This window comes from Arachis hypogaea, chromosome 7 (genome assembly GCF_003086295.3).
Source record: "Arachis hypogaea cultivar Tifrunner chromosome 7, arahy.Tifrunner.gnm2.J5K5, whole genome shotgun sequence".
Lineage (NCBI taxonomy): Eukaryota > Viridiplantae > Streptophyta > Magnoliopsida > Fabales > Fabaceae > Arachis > Arachis hypogaea.
Window position 1 is genome coordinate 9,227,317 of NC_092042.1, and position 16,885 is coordinate 9,244,201.

The following is a 16,885-nucleotide window of genomic DNA, read 5'->3' on the forward strand; positions in this document are numbered from 1 at the left end:
TATTATTAGAACAGTTCAGATATACTAACGTAACTAAACTATACAAGTATTTAAAAATGTGAATAAAATTATTTAAAAATATAATGGTGAGATTTTTGTGTCCATACAAATTTTGATTATTTTGGTTATTGATTATTCTGTTAAAAATACATACACGATGTGATAAATGTTAATACGCTATCAAAAAAGTAAGGAGTATAGTACTCTTTGAAAATTAATTTATTATTAAAAAGAAAAAAGAAAAAATAATAAATAAAATATTTAAAAAATTTTAAATTATAATTTTTAAACTTCTATGGTTATATAGAATATAATAGATGAAGAGTTAATATTTATTTAGTTAATAAAAAATGCAATATTATTTAGTTAGTAAATGTGAGCGTTTAAAGATAAGTCATATATATATGTTATAAATGATATCAATGGTTAATTATTATGGTATTTATAAAATATTTTTTTAATATATATATATATATATATATATATATATATATATATATATATATATATATATATCAACAGAATATCTATAAAAAAGTCTAATAAGAGATCAATATTTTTCTTAAAATTTGACAAGCATTTAATCATCAAAAAAAAATAATTAATCTTATATTATTAAATATTATCTCACACTATTAAAAATATTAAAAATAACTAATTAATAATTAAACATCACAAATTCTACCGTCCAGCATTCCTCTATCTATAATAATTTTCAATTGTAGAATGCTTATAGATTGTTGACCTACAAAACGAGGTTTCGGGTTAGAGATTATCGGATGCAGATATAGAAATGGTTGGACCACGACGTTACTCCCAATTGAAGATTCAAATTTTGTATGTTTTCAATATGCTTTTAATGAAGAAAACAAAGAAAAGGAATTTTATTCTTATTGAAGATTCAAATGTTTATGTTTTTAATATACTTTTAATATATTAAATACATTAAAAATAATGTCTATCCTTAACCGCTCATTTATAAATAAAAATTAAGAAGTGTTATATTTATTGTCAACTAAAAAAAATCAACTCTCTATTTAAGTATTTATTATATTTTATATCATATTTAAAATTTAAAATTTAAAATTTAGTCTTTAAATTAAAATTCAAATAACATTGTACTATTTGTTTTTTTCAGAGTACATTAGGACTTGTCTGTTAAAAATATCAACAATTATTATTATTATTATTATTATTATTATTATTATTATTATTATTATTATTATTATTATTATCATCATCTTAAAATTTATTTCGTTATTTTTCTTCGTTTAAAAATTTGTCCACACGAAAAGTAGGACACACGAAAACAAAAGACTTAAAAATTAAAATTGATATTCTTGAGTTTGAAGGGAGACTCCAATCAAATTAAATGATTTCATCAAATGACTTTACAAGGTGAAAAGAGTGTTCGTGTTAAAGGACATTTCGGACGACAAATACGTAAAACTTGTAGCAATTAAGTTGAAGCAGCACGTGTCAGTATGGTAGAAGAATCTCATGGGTTAGTGAGAAAGAGAAGGAAGAAGAAAGATCAAAACATGGGATAAAATGCGTCGTGAGTTCAAGTGCAAGTTCCTTCCTGATAAACATTATAGGCAAGACACCTTCATCAAATTTTATAATTTGAGACAAAAGTCATTATCTGTGAAAGAATATACAATAGACTTCGAATAGTTGCTAATGAAATGTGACATCAAGAGCCTAAAGAACAAACAATTGCTCGTTATCTTTAAGGATTGAATACAGAAATTTCTGATGTCGTTCCGTTGCAATCATATTGGGTATTGGATGATGTCATTTGGTTGTCATTAAAGATTGAAAAGCAAATAACACAAAGAAATAACACTCAGTCACCGAAAGACAAAAAAGTCATCCTTAATGTTCAACAAAAAATGAAGACAGAATCTTTTAAAAGCATAAAGGAGCGTGAATCATCAGGTAAAACATTCTTCAAATGTTAAAGTTTTGGGCATATTGCTGCTGATTGTCCAAACAGAAGGGTTATCACTCTTGTCGAAAAAAAGATTAACGAAGAACCAATCAAGGAGCAAGAGGACGAAGGTGAGGTTGACTATGCTATTGAAGAAGTTTCAGCCAATTGTGGAGAAGTTTTAATAGTTTGTCGAAACTTGAATACTGCAAGGGTAACAGAAGATGAGAGTTGGCGACGCCACAATATCTTTCACACGAGATGCACTGTTGAAGAGAAGGTTTGCAAGGTTATCATATATAATAAAAGTTGTGAAAAATGTTGTTTCAAATTATATATGGTAGACAAACTGAAGCTTCCATCTGAGTTACATTCTCATCCTTACAAATTGTCTTGGTTAAAAAAGGAGAATGAAGTTAAAGTAACAAAGAGATGTTGTATCCAATTTTTTATGAGAAGTAAATATAAAGATAAAGTGTGGTGTGACGTCATCTCGATAGATGCATGTCAGTTACTGTTAGGACATCCTTGGCGATATGATCATCGAACTATTCATGACTATTTCAAAAATATATACTCCTTTATCAAAAATGGCAAGAAGATTATATTAACTCCATTACGATATGTAGATGGTCAAAAGAATAAGTTGAGCTATATATGTCTTTTTACATCCTTCAAGATCAAATGCACTCACCAATAGAATCTTTTGCTACTACAAGCTGAGCCTTTGCCTTTTTCAATTCAGGAAGGATAATGCATGAGCTCTTTCCAACTCAGGGAGAATGATGCCTGAACATATATCTTTACGTTTGTGTCGTTAATTAAAGTAGTTTAGTTTAGCATATATTATTATATTGTGTTATAAGTTAGTTCCACATTGTTCGAATCATAAAGGTTCTTCCTCTCCTACTAGTATAAATATGCATATGTATCGAAATGGAGTTGATTGAGTTATATATTAAATTAAATAAGTTTTGTGCTTATTTTTCTCTAGATTCTTTGAGAGTAGAAATGTATTTTTAGCTTAGCCAACTAAACTGAATTTTTGGCTATTTTTATCATAGTGAAATTGTTAAATTCGTCAAAATTGGTGACTCAAATGACGTCTCAACGTCACTAAATAAATAAATTAAGGATTTAACTAATTTGTAATCTAAGAACATATTTTAAGAATATAATAATAAAATTTATTTAATATTTTTATTATATTTAATGCATTAAAAATATAAAAAAATTTAGTTTTTATAATATGCTTATTAACCTATATTTTTAGGACACAAGTAAAATTTATAAATTAAAGAAAAAACATTCAGCAGTATATACTATTTTGTCATAATCTTTATATTTCTTAGACAACGATTGACTTGATCCAATTTAATTTGTAGATTATCAAATATCTGTCTCCCTCTAAAATTAACCCCCCACTTGACTTAGATTATTTACCGTTGAACACTAATATATTGAATATATTAAAGACTTTAAAAATCTTTGTTTTTTTTATCAAGTATGATTTTAGGGCATTTTCACCTAATTTTTTTTAGTTTTATTGTGTGAGTGTATACAATTTTAATTCATTCAATAAATATATAGTTTAAATTATTATAAAATCACTTCTTCTAAAAATTTAAACTAATAAAAAATTATATAAATAATTATATTTTTAACCTATGTTTTTAGATAAAAACTTCTTTGAAATTTCATTGAATAAGTTTTATTTCTCTCCTTTGTCACAAAAGTGAGAGTAATAATGTTCAAAATAAAATATTGACTTATCACAAAGTGATGAAAAGAAAGTGAGACATCATAATTATTGTAATTCAATGACAAGTGCATGCACATACACGTTCGTAGAGTTTGGATGAGTTTGAATTTTTATCATTTTTAATAACGATTATTTGGACATATGTGTCTCTATGGATTAGTTTTAACTTTAGAAAAACCCTAAATTCAAACTCATCAATCAATTTAAACACCATAATGTTCACGTAGCACACCCCTATCTAGCTAAACGATTATCTCAAATTAAACATATGGTGTCAGTAATTTTACGACAACAATGCAATTCATACACTCTTTACCTCCAATCAAATCTGATAAGCAAGACAAAACTACGTTACATTTTAAATTATTGTATTTGTATATATATAACTTGTAATTCATAAACTATAAGGTCGCGATTGGAAGTTTACATCTAATGATGTAAGAGATTCTCGATTTCTCTTCTTTCTTTCTTTCTTATCCTTTTTCTTCAATTATTATTGGGTGTGCATCTCATCATGCCATGACGATTTATGGGTTAACACTTTACTATTTATATATTTTATTCTTGTTCTTATTATAAATTGAATTAATATATCTTCGTCTACTGTTTGAATGAGATGCACTATTCTTTAATTTAAGGCCAAAAACTGTTTTTATGAAATATAAATTTTTGTTAGGGTGCGCTCGTCTTGATTTAGATTCGATTTTAAATAGTAATGATCGGTTTTATTTTTGAGACACTTATCCGACTCTAAACCTAGTAAAATCACACTTCTTTCAGACCACACTAAAATCAGATCTCGGTCGGATAAAATTTGGGTCTTGATAAATTTTATATTAAAAAATTATGATGCACTCATTTTCAAATATTTTTAAAGATAGAGAAATGTTAAAGGTTAATATTTCACTGCAATAAAGAAGAAAAAAAATATTTATTACAGAGAAGTTGATAACCATACTTGAATTTAAATTTGTCCATAAATTCTAATTTTATGTTTCTTTGATCTATTTCCTAATTCAACAAATGTAATTGAAAACAAAATAATAAGCTTATAATTAATATAACATAATATTAAAAGTAATTTAAAATATATATACATTTTTTAGTCTTCTTAAGATGCACATAATCGAGTGAAGCCGAATTTACTTTGATTCGGACTCGATCCTAAATAATAATAATAATAATCTATTTTTGAAATTTTTACTTGATCTTAAATCCAATAAAATCACATTAAATTAATCTTAAAGTATTATCGAATTTTTGGGCCAGACCACGTTATGTGCACCTCTAATTTTTATACGAGTTAATTTTATAATAGATCAATTCATATAATTTTTTGTTTAGATACCTCAAAACTGCATACTATAAAGTTTTTCACCCAAGTTTTCTTGGGCCAATTTTTTTTCTATCAAACTCGAGTTAGGGTTAGTTTGTTTATTACAAAAATAATCAATATATAATATATTATACAATTATTTATTTTAAATAATATTTTAGTTACAAAATAGTTCTATTATAATTAAAATATTAATTCTTATTAAATTAAAATAACTTAAATTATAAATATAATTAATTATCTTATTAAGATAATATTTAATTAAAAAATAATACTTCATAAAAAATAAATTATATATTATTTTAAGAAGAGGAAAATAAAATTTACTTAGATAATATTTAATTTAGTTCCTGAACTTACATATAAGTCATAATTTAGTCTCTAAAGTTTTAATTGTCTTTATTTAGTTTTTAAATTTTGTGAACATAACTCATGTTAGTTCTTAAAACAATTTTTAACGTATAAACATTAACGGAAACAGCCGGATGCCACACTAAACCTTGTAAAATGATATCGTTTTAGTTTTGGCACTCAAATAACCCAAAACTATCGTAAATAGTGTTTATTAAAATTTTATCAAACAAAAAAAGTGATATAATACCATTTTTGAGCTATTTAAATGCCAAAATTAAAATACATCATTTTACAAATTTTAACGTGATATCTGATAGTCTATAACAGCGCTCGGATTCATTAACATTTTTATACTAAAAATTGTCTCAAAGACTAATATAAGGCACATTTATAAATTTTAAAGACTAAATAGAAATAATTAAAATCTCATGAACTAAATTGAGACTTGCAATGCGTATAAATTCAGAAAACCAAATTAAGCAGTAGCTCTTTAATTTTCATAGTAAAAAGTTGCTATTAAATTATTAATCAATTAATCACGTGCGTTTATGTATTTATTTATCTAAAGAAAACTATTTGTCTATTATTCTAAAACAACTAGTGTTGTCTCAATGTCTCATAGTGGCTGTGACTGTGAGTCACCCCCATCTAGAATTGTTTATTTTCATATAACATCGTGGATGACGTATGCATGATAGGGTAGTTTAATTAGTTGCTTTGGATTTCTTTGTTATTTATTATGATTTATTTTTATTTATGGAATAATATTAGATAATCATTTTTTTAAACTAATATCTGTCAATCTTTTTAAAATTATTTTATTTATTTTATATTAAATTTAAATTTCAAATTATAAACATTAATTCTAAAATTAATTAATATTAACTAAATAGAAAAAAATTTAATGTACTTTCTATTAGAAGTTTGATAATGATGAGTCTAATATTTATGGTGCTGTTAACCTCATCATGGGTATAAATTTCAGAGAGAGACAAAACCGTGGTGGTAGAAGAAGTAGTTACTGATGCAGAGAACCTCTCTCATTTTCTTTTAAACAGAAAAAGTCTCTTGTCCTCATTATCCATGAATTTTTGTTTTTTCCTCTACAATTTGTTCCACTTGTATGAACTTTTAAATTAAACGGGTAAACTAAGACTATGTTTGAATATAATATTTGAAACGTAAATATAAAAAAAAAAATGTTTGGTTGCAAAAATAAAATAATAGGATGAAAATTCAGGTGAAGTCGATTTTACGTGAAGTTGATATCTGAGAGACGTTAGATAAAAATTTAGTCAAATCAGTTAAATCATCTAACAGCTCTCAGAAATCAACTTCATATAAAATCAGCTGCACTTAAATTTCCACCGAATAATAGTACAACAAATTATTTATCTTTATTTTTTCTATTGTTGTCTCTCATCTATCTATCTATCTATATATATATATATATATAGTATATCCAAACGTATCCTAATTAGCTTTAGTGATAATTTTGATACGAAAGTAATAGGCTCATTAGTTTACGAGGCCTAGAAGTATCTATTTTAATTACTATAAAGTGTTCTCTCCATTACAAATTAAATCAATCTAATTACTCGATGGATCCAAAATGGAGGTCATATTATTGATGGTAGAAATAATGAAAAAAAAAAACCACACTTACCCATCAAAATATATTTATAAAAAGGAAGTATCAACTTTTTTATAAGACATATTTTGTTTTCTTATCTAACTAATGTGAGACTTTACAACCATGAATAGCAACGAACCAGGACAGTGGCGAGGGACAAAAACTTGTGCAACAACAACAATACCTAATGACGAGTTGATGGGTATCATTACGCTTCAACCGAGTTATTCTATTCCACCTCTTAGAAAGAAATGAACTTAAATCAAAATACTTAATAGCATGGCAATACATTTATACAAAACTTCTATCCCGAACACACGCAATGAAACTGTAGACAGTTAAGTCAAATCCAATTCACGAAATAATTTAATCTATAAACAGCATCGTTGTGGTATAAATCTACGAATTCTTTTTTTTAGTTAATTTTTATTTTTTATTAATAATTTTTTAAATATTAAATAATATATATAATTTTTCAATTATTTCAATAAATATACATTTTCAATTACAAGAAATAAATAATAAATCTACAGGAAAAGTTTGTTCTGCTCCACCAAAATCGACTAAACTCTATGGATTAGACAATGCGAATTATAACGATTCTAAATTTTCAATACGGATCGTATTGTTTAGTGAGTTACGCACATCGACCAATAAGATTCAGTCTGTTTGCCACTCGTAAATAGGGCAAGAAATAAAAAAAAAACAGGAGCATTTGTGACCATAATGATCATATATAATAATGATATGATAAAAATGTATTTAGATTTTTTAAATGCTAAAAATTAGTATAAAATAATAAAATAAGAGATTAATTACTATTAAATTTATAACTTTTATCATATATAAATTCTATTCATTTAATTTAAAAGTAATTAATTTCTCACTTTATTTAATCTTCCATTTTAGAAAAGTTTGATCCGACAAAGATCATCATTGTCTTAGGATAGGAAATTAGGGGTAAATTAAAATTGATAAAACCAAGTTTGAGTAAATATTGATTTCTAAAATATTAATGCCAACAGTAAAACTAAAATTGATTGAAATACTAAGAAAAACATTGAAACAAATTAAAAAGATAAATAAAATATACGTTGTCATCCATATATAATATAGAAACGCTTTTCTAATACTAGCAATAAGTTAGGCCGAACATATTTAATTAATTATTGCCTTATTATTATTATTTTTTTCGGTTAATTATTGCCTTATTATTATATGGTGCATCTGGAATTTTCAACAGAGCTGAGTAGAAGGAGTCTGGTCCTCGGTTACCTTCCTCATATGACCAAAGATAAGATAAATAAAATAAAATAGTCAAATTCCACGTGCCTGATATGAAATTCGCATGTTTTATTCACTTTGTTGCAGAGGTAGTAATAAGTACAGTAGGATAAGATTTAAATTTAATTTTAATTTTATTTGTAAGTTAAAATTTAATTCTATTTTATTTGTAAATTGAAAATATTTTTTAATTTTACTTGTTCTTAATTTGTGGGTATATGAATTTATATATAAGGTATAAAAAAGATATAATATTATTATATAATTTGATGATAATTTAAAATAGAATTAATTTTTATATAAAAAAACGTATTAAATTATCAATTAATGATCTTCTCTTAATAACTAAAAATCATTTGTATTTAGTGAAAAATTTTTTTATTCAATATCTATTTAAAATATATTTTTATATAAATATATAATATATACATATATAGAATGTAAATTGGTATTTGACATCCTATCCAACTTAATTATACAAGAACTCTATTTACACTATTATAAATTGGGTTGACAATTTTATCCGATCAAATTGAATCAGGTTGATAATTTTATCCAACCAAATTAAATGTCCGTAGATAAGATGCATGTTGCCATCTTACTTTATTGTTGTGGGTGATTTTTATTTTTAATTTTTTATTATGTGTCAAAAGAGCTTATATCATTCTTTGGTAAGAAGTTACATAAAGAAAAAAGAAGTATTACAATAAAATCTAAAATATATGATACAATATGCATAAATTAAATTAAATTATATATCTTGTTTGGGTCACTTATCATAATTAAGCAGCATTCATTGGCTTCTATTTACCGATGATCATTCAACCACTTTTATGTTTTATCAATAATTCTTAGAGATTAACAACATTACACAGCATGAAAATTTAACAAATGATTTACAACAGATGATTATCTACTTGAACCGTATAAATTCTTATCAAACACACTAAGTTATATATTTGCCTTTATAAACATTTTCCTCGTCATAAAATCATATTTGCCTCCGAACTAAAATTAAAATTATTCTTTTGATGTGTATGTTTTATTTTTATTTGCTGTGGGACAAAAATTAATACATCGTAGATCAAAGTTTATCGTTGACTAATAAATTGCTATATACACAAAACGTAATTTAAATTCTCAACACTTTTTAAATAAATTAGTGAACTAACCACTTAACCAAATTTGATTGTTGTGGGACAAGTTAACAGGTGATTTTTTTTTTGGGTCATAACCTGTGATGTTTGAAACCAAAAAAAATACTCCAAGCCTCCAATTAAAAATTAGGCAGAGGCCCAAATGAAAAGTAAAAGAAAAGAGATTTCAATCTCCCTTATAATTTTCTACTAAACCTTTTTTGTGTCCAAAATGGTTGAGAAAAAGTATCCATTCTTGAGTTTAAAAGATTTCATTCTCTAAGGCCCACATATTGAAAACAAATGCTAAATGAATATTTTCTGGTCCACTGAAAAAAAAAAAAAAAGAAGAAGAAGAACAATTATGTTTATTCTTCTGAACTAAAAAAAAAAGTGTATTCTAAATTTCTAACACTCAATATTTTTTGATAAGGTTAAATATGTTTTCAGTTCTTATAATATTACAATTAACAGTAATTTTAGGTGAGAGGGAAAAAAACCTTAATCATATGAAAAAAGAGGGAACAAAAAATAAAGTAATAGCTTTAGAGGAGAGAACAAATAATGACACATCTATAGAGAGACTAATAAGTAACAACATAATTAAATCTTTAATAATGTGATTATATTGAGTTAGATAAACGCTCTATTTATTTTATGTACAAATAACATATTTCTTTTTTTGGTACAGTACATACACATCTCATATTTATAATCATTCTATTCAATCTTTTTTTTTCAGTATGTTGAATTTTATTTTTCTTTTCTTCCGTCACTATATTTATTTTAAGTTTGATTTAAAAAAAATCAATAACGAGGATGGTGAAAAAAATCTTTGCCGTACCAACAGATCTCTTGTTTGTTAGATCCAATCTCTAGGAAGGAAAACTTTGGATGATAGCAATTATGCCAATATATATAGTGTCTATGATAAGACATTAATTAAGTAGTAATCATCACCACCTAATTAAATTTGGATCCAAATAAGGAATTTTTTTTAATTTAAAAATCACATAATAAAAAATTCCAGTAATACTAAAAAGACAATAAAAAATCAATTAAAATAGTCTAAATTTATTTTATTTAATATTTATTAATTTTAGTAACAATTAATAAATATTGAATAAAATATTTTTTTGATTGTTTGTAGTGATTTTTTTCTCTTTTAAATATTATTGAAAAAATTTCAAACACTTTTTTTTTTAGTCAACAACCCAATAAAGAGAAAGAAAAGATAGAGATAAAAAAGGACAACACTAGTTGAATGTTAGTTTGAAAAAAGATTAATTAATTCCTTAAATTTTGTAGGGTTTTTCTTTTTTTCTTTTGGGGGGTTCTCCACTATCTTTTGGTGTCACTTTCATTTAGAATAGGATATATTAGGAAACTATCAATTCTTTGTACAATAATCTTTGCCCTCTTTCTCCGGAAGGTGCTTCAAACCATCTGTGGCATCCAATGATCCAAAGATACCACACTAATGTTGAACAAATCATAATTATGGTCATACAAGGAAACGGAATAAATCTATATATATATATATATATATATATATATATATATATATATATATATATATATATATATTGATTAAGTCTTAAACTTTGCACACATCACACAATTAGGAAAAAAGATAAATTAATTAATGGTATATAATAATAAATATAATATAATCATCATTTCCACAAAGTAAATATTATCATCATTAAGGAATTGAATGGTTCTTTACCCTATAAAATAAACCACTATTCATTTCAAAGTTTGCTCCTTTGGATTATTATTGAATCCTAGGACCAAAAACAACACAACTCTCTGTATGTATATATAGAGAGGGGGAATCTGTTTATGTTATAGATGTCTTATCAAATTTTATAAAACTTATATTTTTATAATCGTAATAATAATACTTAAAAATAAAATGTTATGATGACATACAAAATTAATCTCAAATTTTATAAAAATTTATTAAATCTGTTTATATAGTGAAATATTAAATAATTCAATAGTTAGATTGACGAAATTTATTGTACTAAGAAGTTATTATTTGACAATATAATTTAGGTTTTATAATTTATGTAAATATATAGATTTCTCATCTTCTTAATTTATTCGGTAATATTAGAAAAACAAAAAAATTGGTCCAACTTTATTTTAATTAATATTTATTTATTGTAAAATGTATTATAAATTAAAAATAATAAATTTTAATAATTTGTAGTTAATTTTTTTGTTATCAAATATTTGTGTTATTATATGTTCCAGAGCGTATAGGTTGAGAATTTCATTTTTTATCTATACAAAGAAGCAATCTAACTATCTAAGATTGAGACAATAAGAAATAGAGTTCCTTTGACATCATTGCAATTATGATTGTACGTAAAATTTACGTACGTATTAATAATGCATCGTATCCATCTAAATGTAAAGGATCAGGATCTTAAACCAGGAGATTAAATTATCCATTAGCACTATTGATAAAGCCAACAAGTGAAGTTGCTCCTAACAACTTTAGTAGAACATTATTAATGGATGACATACTATTATTGCATGTTTAGGTTTTGTTATCTTTTCCAATTAAAGGAAGAGAACCACGTATTAATGTTAAGGATCCCGTTAGGGATACAATGGACTATTGAGTAATAAAATGAATATCCTCCATACTATTTAGAATAACCATTCGAGTACTAGGGATAATAAATATCTTCCCAAAAGTTTAAATTGATTTTGGGGTTCACCAAAGATTGAACTCTTGACCTTTCAGATCTAGCGCTCTAATAATACTATGTCATGATACCACTCATCTCAAAAACTTCAGCTGATAGAAAAAATAACACTAATGATTATATTATATCTCTAATATTCCATAAACCACCATTGTACACATTGTACAAATATTCTATTGGCTCCTCATACTTTTCCTAATATTAATTAGTTGATATCTTCATTTTTTTGGGCTAAGAACTTATAATTAATTACTTGTAATAATAAATACATTTTTTTATCATTTGTATTTAAAAAATTACGTTAATAATTTTTATCTTCATAAATTTTACGAATATGACTCTTTTGTTGGTAAATTAAAACCCTTAGAATTACTCTCAGTCTTAACAAGTGTACTACTTTCGAAAATTAAGTTGGTACAGAAAGATCTAAATATTTATTAATTGTGGGACAATATAATTGTTTTGGGTACGTAGTTTTACTTCTAAGTAATTGACATTTTTCACTGTTGCGTTTATGTGAAAGATGCCATAAATGCAATGGTTGAGCTTCATTGAGGTTGAAGCATGCAATGTTACATTTATATTTACACCCTGTCACTAATAAATAATAATCTTCATAATATCATAAACATAAAGTGACATTAATTCAACAAATTTAGCATGTTACGTGTGGCCTCAGCAACGGGCAAACTTGTTTGAAATTCGAACGTTATTGTTTGTCCGAGATCCGGGGCCAGTTAGAAAGAAAGAAAGAAAAAAGGGTATAAAAAAGAAAACAAAAAGGAATGCAAGGACATCAATCATTATTATAAAGTGAACAGATGAAATTGAGGGTGGATTTTTATTTTATTTTTTATTTTCTTTTAACAAAAACGCTTAATGATTCTACCACAAATCTACAATAGCAGCCCAGTGATGAGTCTGGTACTGTGTTGTGGTCAGTGATGAATGGGATTGAAAAAACAAAATTAAAGTGAAGTGAAGTGAACGCCTATTGTTTCGACTCATATTAGGGTAAAAAAACTCAAAAAGGTCTTTTTTTTTTAATTCAGTTACATTATTGATCTTTTTAAAAATCAACATTTTTCAACTTCCATTCCACGGTATGTGGCTCCGCAAATCATGTGATACTACTATATCGTTTAGGGGATGATTTCCATAAAAACGCATAAAACATCACATGGTAAAAATGTTTACGTGCCACATTATTATTGGATGTATTAATAAATCGGTTATTTTTAAATTTTTTAATAAATTAAAATAAAATCGATTTTTTTATAACAATAACAATAAATTCAATTTTTTTAGAGATCTAATTATATTTTTAAATTTTTAGAAATTTAAATGTTTGCAAAACAAAAAGCTAGAAATATATTTGTCTTTTTATCAAAAAATTTAAAGATATTTGATTTAGATTGTGTAATTCAATCAGATCAAACCGGGTCTAATAATTATAATGCAGACAATTGAGTTTATTATTGTTGCTATGATAAACCAATTTTATTCTGATTTATTTAAAAATAAATTATTAACCAGTTTAATAAAAATGTCCGATAATAACATGACACATACAAACATCTTTTAAAAAAATACATTTTTAACATCTTTATTAAAGTAGTCTTTATTCGTTTAAATAGACATAAATGTGATGATATATGTCTAATTGTCTATTGTTTATTTGATGAGATACAAATTTTTTATGAATATACATAACGTTAATCCAGAAACATACAAAAATTATAAAAATATTTGATATTTTTTCAATTAAGGCACTAATATCAGACATAAACACGAATTTTCTTTTATATTTTCATTCTTATTATTTTTTTATTTCCATTTTTACTTATCAAATTTTTAATCCTAATCTACTTGTTATCTCTTCCTTCTTTTTTTTCTCACTCTTTTCAATTTGACCTTCCTACCAAATTTACCACCTCTCTTCCTCTTTTTCCTATTTCTCTTGTCGTCGCTTTTCATTCTCTTTCCTCTGTTTCTCTTTTCACTACCTTTTTCTCTAGCTTCCTCACTCCTCCTTCTCTCTCTTCGCAGATCTCCCTCTCTTCTGTTTCTTTGATCTTTTGTCTATGTTCTTCACTTATCGTCGTCGTTACCCTTTTGTTTATCCCTTTTCTCGCTTCTTCCTTGTTGTGTTTGCACTATAAAAAATTCGTTGGGTACCGTCGGATTTATCGACAGATTTATTAAAAAAATTCGTCGATAATATATTTACGTCGAAACAAATCCGACAGTATAAACCTCGTTGGTAATTGTTTACTAGCAAATTTTTTTCGTCCGCCACTAATTACCATAAAAAAATTTCTGTTGGTAATTTTTACCGTTGAATTTTTTTTTCGATAAAGCCAACAGTAATATATTATTAATTAACAATTACCAACTAATTTATCCGACAGTAAACTTAAATTTTAAATTTTTTAAAAATTTGTTAATCCTCATGTATTAAAATATGCTCATAAGCTAAGAGCATATCTTCTAGTAAAACATAAGACGATAACAAGATATATAACAACAATCCTAGATTCTTAATTATCCCTGTATGGGCAAAAAAGTACAAATACTAACAAATAACAATAATTAGCAGCATATATTTCAACATATATTTCTTTAGTCTCAACAAATTAGAAATACGCTTAATTTTTATGAATAAGAGATCAAGAGTTACCTAATGAACACCCTTATCAGCAAGGTTCTTATCTTGAAGTTGGTATTCATGCAAAATCCAATCAATTCGATCTCCCTTAGGTGCTTTACCTTTGTGAACACTAGAGTCAACAAGCTTCTTGTTCTCAACGGATCTATACAAAAAACGACTACATAAAAATAATTATACCATATATTTTATACATAAAGGTTTCATGTATAATCAAATAAGAGTATAATTTGGTAAGTGAATAGAATCTATACTCAAATTTTAAGTATAGAAAAGATAGAATAATTTCTCTAAAATAAAAGTCTAATTTCACTTGCAATTGTTTTTCTTTAGAAATAATTTAAAAAACATGTAAAACAGGAGGTCATAGCATCTATATCAGCTTATTTTTCATTCAAATTAGATTGTAATGCAAAAAATAAATAAATAAATCGCTCCAAAATTAAAACTAAATTTAGATGACTATTTAAGATCTCATACACGACCACGAAAGACACATCATAAAGTTATACCATGAATATGAAATCTCATTGTACGTAGAAACAATTGTCAAGCCAATTTAGCAAATTGTGTAAAATTAAATTGTCAAACCTACCACAATACAACATGCAACTGAGACAAAAAAAAAAAAAAACTAGCATAAAAACATATTTTGACTAGAACCTCATACAATTCAATCATTTATACAATATTTGCTTATACAAATTAGATAGAATTCTCAAAAACTACTCACTATTTGAGTATCTGTAATCACATTTTTTCAGAAATCAGTGCAACTATCACAGAAGAATAAAAAAAGCTAAAATAGTAAAAGCTTCATAATCTAACAACTTTCCTTAAATCAAACAATTCAAAAAAAAAAAAAATCACAAAAAAATTCTAAATTAAAACAGAATTAAAAAATCCTAAATCAAAACCGAATTAAAAAACCTTGAATCGAATACCGTCTGATGCGTGCTGCAACTGTGCGTGGAGAACAACGACGGCTGTTGGTGCGTGGATGACGACGGCAATTGCTGGTGCATGGCGCCATGGAGGAGGACGGAGAGAGAAGCGCTTTGAGGATGGGGGAGGGAGAGAAAAGGGTCACACTACCGCGGGACGCAAGTCAAGGTACTGTGGGGCGGCGTCGACAGCGGAGAAGAGGGAGGAACTTCGTCATTGTCAAAGGCTAAGAAAGTGAAAGGAGATTCGACGCTGGGAGAGTGTGAGTGGGGATGTTTCGGCATTGTGAAGAGTGAGATTGAGGAGAGATCCTTTGGAGGCTATTGGTGGCATCGATGCTGGTAGAGTGGGCTGCTGGAGGCATGGTTTGGAGGAGTGAGATGCAGAGAGAGAGAGAGAGAGAAAGAAGAGGTTTAGAGAGAGAGAGAGAGTGTGGGTCTTTCAAAATGAAGGGAGAGGGGATGCTATTCTAATTTAGGAAAAAATTGCCATTGAATTTACCGGCAGATAAATTCAACGGCAATGTATTGTGCTTAACCAAAACATAACACTACTGTGCTTTACCGGTGGATAAAATCCGCCAGTAATTATCGCGCCAATTTTTCTTTTTTTCTCTCCAATTATTACCGTCGGATTTAGCGTCAAAAAATCGAATCTAACGGTAATTTTTTTGCCTGACGAATTTATTACTAAATCTATCGGTAAATTTGTCGATAAACCCGACGCTAGCTTTCGACACTAAATTTGACGATAAATCCAACAGTATTTAATAATTTTTTGTAGTGTTGGATCTACTTTTTGTTCTTGGGTAAAATTTACGTTTTCTCTCATTCACCCATCTTCTCTGTCACTATTACTTATGAAAGAATCGCTATTGTGTCTTATACTTTGTAAAACGTCTGCCTTTGTTTGTGTTTTAGATTATCCATTGCCTCTTTTTCTCTCGATTTGCTCTGCCTTTTTCTTTTTTCTTTGTCATTATCTTCTTCTTTCTCTCTCCTTTTAGTTCTCTATTTAAAAAAAAATTGTATATTTAATTTTTTTATTTAAATTTTGATTAATATTTGATAAAGATAGTTGTTTTGCTTTAATTAAATTTGTTTGTCTAATA